This window comes from Lactuca virosa, chromosome 4, assembly GCF_052849685.1.
Source record: "Lactuca virosa cultivar CGN04683 chromosome 4, Lactuca_virosa_CGN04683_v6, whole genome shotgun sequence".
Taxonomy (NCBI): Eukaryota; Viridiplantae; Streptophyta; class Magnoliopsida; order Asterales; family Asteraceae; genus Lactuca; species Lactuca virosa.
Window position 1 is genome coordinate 226433903 of NC_136429.1, and position 8408 is coordinate 226442310.

The following is an 8408-nucleotide window of genomic DNA, read 5'->3' on the forward strand; positions in this document are numbered from 1 at the left end:
TCGGTAATAGCCACATAGAAGTGGTTAGCATCCCTTGTGGCGGATCTGAAGGGTCCACACACATCGGTGTGTATGAGATCTAACAAACCCTCACCCCTTGCACAAGAACCAGTGAAGGGTGACTTGGTTATCTTTCCAAGAAAACAAGATCCGCATGTGTCATTCGAGTTTAAGTCAAATGACTCCAACACTCCATCCTTTTGGAGTTGGGCTATGTGCTTCTTATTGACATGTCCAAGACGACAATGCCCCAAGCATGCGTTATCCAAACCATTGGACGAGTTGATATGCAACACATTATTTCCTAAATTATCTACAACCATCACAGTTTTATATATACCATTACAAGGCAATGCTTCAAAATAAATTTTACCATTATAATAAGCATTAATACCACCAATCTCGTTACTAAATGAAAATGTAAAACCTTGTTTATACAAACAATGAAAAGAAATAATGTTTCTCGCCATATCAGACGAGTAGCAACAATTATTCAACTCTAAATTTAACCCACTACTAAGAAATAAAGAATAAACTCCAATCTTGGTGACAAGCGACACTTTCCTATTCCCCATAATAAAGTTCATCTTCCCGTGGTCCACATCCCTACTTCTTTTTAGACCCTGCAAATAAGAACAAATGTGAAAACCACATCCTGTATCAAGGACCCAAGAATTTGCATGTGATGAGTTATTAGATAGAATAATGTAAATACCTGCGAAGGTGGGTTTGATCTTCCCATCCTTTATGTCCTGCAAGTATTTGGGGCAGCTTCGTTTCCAGATCCCTTTTTCATGACAATGGAAGCACTCTGCTTCCTTTAGATTGGAAGAGGGTGTAGCAGAACCAACTTTGGTCCCACTAGAAGAGGATCCATCATGGGACTTTCCCTTGTGACTCTTAGAAGGAGCCTTCCTCTTCTTTCCCTTCCCATGTCCAATTGCCAAGACAGGGGCATCAGTAGGAGTAGGTACAACAAACTTGCCTTTCAAACTACTTTCAGCAGTTCTCAAAAGACCTTGAACCTTGCTAAGAGTGACTTCCTCCTTGTTCATATAATAGGTCATTACGAACTGATCATAACAAGGAGGTAAAGAGTGTAGGATAATGTCAATAGCCAACTCTTCATCGAAATTGACATTCAACTTCAGCAAGCGGTCCACAAACCTTTGCATCTTTTGCAAGTGGGCTGCGATGGAATCTCCATCCTTCATTTTTATTGTGATCATAGAGGCAATGATGTCATATCTTTCCTACCGAGCACTTTGATGGTACATTTTCATCAAGTCTTGGTGCATCTCATAGGTCCAAAAGTCCACATAGGACTTTTGAAGCTCAGCAGTCATGGTAGCAATCATGATACACGACACCTTTGTCGCGTCCCTATCATGGGTCTTATATTCAGCAATCTGTTCAGGAGTGGCAGTGCTTTCATCAATCTCCTTTAGCTCTTTATCGAGGACATATTCCCTTTCCTCGTATCGAATGGCCATGCGAATGTTTCGAATCCAATCATTGAAGTTCGACCCATCGAAAAAGACCCTCCCACATAAGTTCATTAGGGAGAAAGAGCCGGAAGCAGTTGAGTTAGAAGCAGTGTTTGAAGTAGACATCTGAAAAGAAAGACAAAGTTTAGATTAGATAATGATCCTTAATAGAAAACCCAAATGAAATATTAAGGCTAGGACCCAACGCAATATTCTACAATTCGGAAGAGGGATGCCGTAATCCAATTGTAAAATATTTGAAGGTAGGTAAATGGCGATTTACCAATTTCCACCATGAAAAACGAAAATGAAGATTAGGTTTTAAATGAATTGAAATTCCTAGATTCTTTGAGATTCATTGAACTTTTCAATGGCATGTTTAAATCTCGATTATGCCCTTCAAGTTTGTGACTGGGATACTGAGGATCACAAACAAGGTTTGAATAACCATGCAAATATGCTTGGTACTCTTGATGTTACTTATCACCTAATCAATGTGCCGGTTAACCACACACGCTCCATTGATCTATGATAACCATCAAGATACCCTTTGTCACCCTTGTTAGTCCCAAATTAGTGTGCCGGTTAACCACACACGCTCCACTAACAACTAGGCAAGGTGCAAAGTGCAATTTCATGGAATATCACCATTTTCACATTTTTCCTAAAGTAACTAAGAATGGGAATTTATAAAAGTTTAGTTACTTTATAATATCATTATACTTATTAATGAGGATTAATGTCTTATCCTACCCGTTTGGCTAACGACTCTCCACCAATCAAGGAAGCGGTGGGTGAGAGTGGACACCAATTCAACCACCATTTTATAGGCAGTTTCCTTATACCCCCCTTATAGATCGGCTTCGTGAATGAGGCCTACTAACGGTAAGACTGACTTGTCTTATACATATATATAAGTATTAATCTTTTAATATTATAATAGTATAAGGGTTGAATTTTAAAATTTTAAAATTCTAGGGTTTAGAATTAAAGTTTCAAAAATGAGACCTTTCAAATTCCCAAAATTGAGGACAAGTTTTGAAACTCTTCAAAACCTCTTGAGTTTTAGAATTTATGTTACATAAATGAGACTTTCCAAATTCCATAACTTGAGGGCAAGTTATGAAACTCTTCAAGACCTTTGGAATTTCATAACTTAAGGAGTTAATGTTTCATGAATGAGACTTTTCAAATTCCATAACTTGAGGACAAGTTATGAAACTTTTCAAGAAACATTTAGATCAAATTTAACTAATAGAATTATCATATGATTTTATCATCTACCAATTTGACCTAATACTATTCATATAGCAAGATAATTTCAAATTCTACAAATAATTAGTTTTTCCCAAAATCAAGTAATTATCTTAAAAAATTTGAATCATCATGTTATTGGATGGGGATAATCATTACCATATCAGTAAAATCGAATTTTATGAGCCAAAACAGTCTGTGGTAATGATCCTAATCCAAAACAGGCCAAAAACTCAAAAATTCTGCCAACAGACGATCCAACTCGTCGAGCTAGGCAATGGACTCATCGAGTTCATCATCATAAGATCCAACTCGTCGAGTTCCATTATGGGACTCGTCGAGTTCAGCCTGGCAGAATCCAGAATTACAAATTTTTCAACATTGAAAATAACACAATTGCATCAATATAACAGAAAACACCTTAGGCACTGATACCACTGTTGGGTTTTAAGTATTATAACACTCCTATGGTGCACATACAACCCTAGATGCTTTGGATCTAGGTTTTATGTAATTATACATGCAATTTCATTTTCCAAAGCATGAAGCCTAACTAGCATACAAATTTGATATTTGGATCATAAAAACTAGTTAGATGAGTACCTCTTGTTGTAGCTTGCAGAACTTGGCCTTATAAGAGCTTAGCACCCCAAGTGTGATGCCTCAAACAAGTCAAAAACACTAAGAACAATTAGAAGAATATGAGAGAGGTCTAGGAGATACCAAAAATCGACTAGCTTCTTCTTGGAATACTTGTGTCACGATTTTGGAGCTAAGGGAACATAATTTTAGTGTAGAATCTCAAGGGTCACTTGTAAACCCTAATTCATACACTTAGGCTTTTAATCCAATAACACTTCATGGACTCTTATATGAACTTAGTCCATTACTAATTAATCATGGATCATTAGCCCAAATTATATGTATCATTGATTTACAAAATCAGCCCTTATTAATTTAATTAGTCTCTTTTGATCACTAAATTAATTCCAAATTAGTTCTTGATCAATACAATTAAATAATATGATTTCTTAATTAATATATTATTCTTATAATATATTAATAAATCACAAATAACCTCTTTGTCAAATATCCATCCTATCAAATTGTACTGGTGAAGGCAACCCGAAATGGACCATGCTACTATCGGGTCAAGTACATACCAATTATAGTTATGGACTTAGACACCTAATCCAACAAATTTTCCCACGCTACCCTTCGGCCTAAAGCACAATCCAGAGGATTTAGGTCTCATAACCTTCATTGTCTTCTTCCAAAAGATCTAAACATCGCCTCCTTAAGGCCTCAAAGCTTTTTGGAATCGATTTCCGGCCCACGCCCTTGAATCACAGAATGACCTAGAACAAGGTGTTACAACTCTCCCCCACTTAAATTAGATTTCTTCCTCAAAATCATTCCTTACTATCTCCTCTGTCGAACCGAACGATCCCGACTGAACTCCCTGAATCACGAGGATGACGAGGAAAGTCACCTCACTCCGATAACCACCCACCCTTACTAATGACAAACCCAAAATAGCGGAAATCACAAGCCCTTATGAAGAATGAACCACAACTTTGCTCTCAACCAACTTGTGCCCAACCGCTATGTCTGAAACTGAAACCCTGATCGGTGTCTCACTCCCGGGAAGGCAAAACCACTCCAAAACATTTCCACAATGACTCAACCATGTGATGATCTAAATCATCCTAGAGAATGTCACGCGCAAAGTCATAGACTTCCATCACTGCTACCACCACCTACCATCCTAGTGAATGCTACGGCTGCTCTGCAGTCTTATAACACCTCCACAACTGCACACTAACCCGGTGAATGCTACGGCTGCTCCACTGTCTTACATCACTCCTACAACCGCACACTAACCTGGTGAATGCTACAGCTACTCCGCAGTCTTACTACACTTCCACAACTACACTCTAACCTGGTGAATGATACGACTGCTCCGCAGTCTTACATCTCTCCTACAACCACACATTAATCTAGTGAATGCTACGACTGCTCTATAGTCTTTACATCACTCCCACAACTACACTCTAACCTGGTGAACGCTACTGCTGCTCTGCAGTCTTACATCACCCCCGCAACTGCACACTAACCAAGAACACTGCGAGCCATAACCCTGCCTACCGGATGCTATCAGGTGTCCGGGTCGTGCTTCAGACCCTAAGCCTTCATCGGACAAGAACAGGCAGAGAGGTCCTAATGCAACCCTCAACCCAAACCTAACCATGAATCCATATCAATTGCTCCGATGCTCCTCACTGGACAAAGAACACTATTTCTTGCTTAACTCCGACCCTATCGCAACCAGAAGTGGCTCTCTAGTTAACTGGCCTTCCCAGCTAATCCTTAATCAAACAACATCTTATCCGCACCTCCTTATTAGCCGTTCAAGGCCCCGCCGGCCAAACGGTAGTCTGCTCCCCACTCACAATACCGATCTATCTTGGATTCTTCCCAACCTCAAGGAACCATGGAGCTCCCTCCAGATATACAGATCCAAAACTTTAACATGGGCACAAATTCTAAAGTGGCTCGCACTTGGAACTATTCTTGACAGCCCCAAGTAACCATCCCTCATTTGGATCCATCTACATTCTGATAACTCCATAATCACTGGATTACCTAGCCATCCTACGGTCTTCTTACCAAATCACCACCACATTGAGCTCACTGGACTAAGATCCCATGATCAAACGATATCGGGTGCTCACACCCCCAGACCAGATGAAACACTTTACTACTCTCTACAAGGATTTCCGTATCCGAAGTACCTTCCCTTGATACAATTCCACATCCAACTACTATTATAACGGATGAGAAGGAACCTAAAAGACCCATAATTTGAACATATAGATAATCACTTCAATATTCTTCCTACTGCCAAAACAAACTAGAGTCTGCTATAGACCATAACAGAACATGACGACAAACGAGAACAACCAGCAATCGAGAAATGCACTCACAGCAACCCATTGATTCGTAGTTTTCCACTAAACTAAACTCGTGCAGAACTACACATACCCAATCCTGAAATCGATTGATAGATCAACCACTGCTTATCTAAGATTATAGGTAGCAATCTACACCCTGCTGACGAATCCTTCAAACAACGATATTCAACCCGAGTGACCCAAACAGCTCATGACCTAAACATCAATGAACCCAAAATAATCACTGACTACATTGAACTCCCTGAATAACAACTTCCTGCTGCGAAAACGACTTGCACATTCTTGAGCTCGTACAACAAAGATTAACTTGCTTTACACGTCGTCTTGACCACATCTTGAACCAAAGCCTTGCATATCCGGACCGCAAATCCCTATAACCCATTCTTATGAAACCGCAAACTCAAACAGATTGATGATTTTACAAATAGCATGCCCAGTTCTCCCCCACTTGGGTTCAAACTATCACGAACATACATTTCATACAAACCCCACTCAAACCAACTCAACCAGATACATACCATCCCCGACTCTTGGAATGTATAACACAACGCAAGATAATCTCCCAGATAAAGATCCAGCAACTCAAAGACATTCCGAATCTCAGATGGAGACCTCGGAAACTTCCCAGACCTAACCGCCTCTATCATCAAGAATCTCATGCAAATGCACAAGCAAAACTTTAATAGCCCATTCATGGATTCAATTCTCTATCTGAGAACAATTGGACTGTAACACTTGGATCTTGGTATGTTTCATTATTGCCCCTTTATTATTTAAATGATACATTTTAGCCCTTGGAGTAGTACACGGGGCGTACCACATGGTACGCTTAGCATACTAAGCAGATGTGGACGGGATTGCGAGGCCTCGTACGCTGGGCATACTAGGGTTACGCTTAGTGTACGAGGAGGATATGAAACCCTAATTTTAGGGTGTTTCACCCTATTTAAAGACCTTAAGTCCCTAGGGTTGGCCTCTTTACCAGCCCCCAAACCACCTAAAACCCTAAATCAACCCTTAAGCCTTCTTTGTGGTGTTCTTGAGCTCTTGAGAAGACTTTGGTGGTTATTTTGACCTTTGTGAAGGAAGTAAAGAAGATTGAAGGTGCTTTGCTTGGTGAGGAGTTTGTAGATCCAGAATCATCACCCTTTTTGAAATACTTTTAAGGTATCAAGTTCATACCTTGGATTGTAGATGTTTAGATCTCTTTATGGATTGATTTGTTATGTTTTTGGTCCTTTTTCGCTTGGTCGTTCAGTTAAGTCGTTTGAAGGACTTATTTTTTTAGATCTGAGCTTATCAGGAGTTCCTTGGTAATAAAGGTGCCAACTTTATGGGGTATTGGGTCTCATGCATGCATTAAGTCACCCATTAAGTTCTTTTTAATCTTAAGAGCTTCATTCAGACATGCATGAATGTAAAGTTAGCAACTTTACGTGATAATCCAGTTCAAGGAAGTCAGATCTACGTTTTGGAGCAATGTCTTAATGGATTAAGGGGTTAAAAATGAGTTTTGGCTGAATGGGTGAGTACTCTGGACGTACAAGTCTGTATGCGTCGCGTATACAGACATTTAGCGTGTACGCTTAGCATACAGCTGAGTACGCCCCGCGTACTAAGTCTGACGGGCTTCGCATCTTGGGCTTTGAGTTTGGGCCATTCTATTGGGATTGGATGCTTGGGGTCTTGTTGGGCCATCTGAATGCAAGTTTTTGGACTAGGGAAAAGTGGTGGGCCTTGGGGTAAGGCCAATGTAAGGGTTTGGGCCCAATTTGGAAAATAGGGCCGTGTTTGGGCCTTGGATGGTTAGTTGGTTTCTGAGCCTTTTAGATTGTAAGTTTGGGCCTTAGTCTTGGACTAAACTAGGTAAGGGGTAAAATGGTCTTTTTACCCTAAGTATGGATTGATAATTATAGATTGGAATCAAATTGTTAATTGGGTGTTATTTGATATTGATAACTCGGGGATTTGTCGGATCAGCAGCCAGGGACTATCAGTGTGATTCAACAGTGCGAGGTGAGTTTGCTCACTGGGTTTAGCAGGTCGAAGTCACCAATGCCGGCCCATGATTATGCTATGTTAGTATGCTAGTTGTCTACGTGACTCTTGCATGTGTTATGTACTTGTATGCTTTTCGGGCGGGGCCCGATGACCATTTTGTATGTTATGTATCTTTGTGATTATTGCACGTGTATTTGTTTATTTGATATATGTTATATGTATGTTGGGCGGGGCCTGATCTGTATACCGAGCGGGGCCCAACGACGGGTGAGGCCCATTGTGTGTTTATTATGTATGGTATATGGTATTTTGGGTAACTCACTAAGCTTTGTGCTTATAATTTCAGTTTATGTTTCAGGTACTTCTAGTTCCAAAGGGAAGGGCTCAGGATGACTGTAGGGCACACACCACCTCTTTCTGCATTTTCTTGATTTACTCTGATATGTCATGATGATTGATACATTTGTTTACCTGGATTTGTATGACATTGTTTTGGAATACTGGTTTTATTAATTTGAAAATGAACTTTTTGGGTCTTATTTTTTGGACGTTACAAGTTGGTATCAGAGTCTTGGTTTGAGGGATTCGGACATGCTCTTGGGTACGTCTGAACTCAAACTGAGGATTTGGTAGAATTTTTTTTCCCAAAAAGAAATGTATTTTAAGACAAGAGTTTTCTAAGACAAGAAAG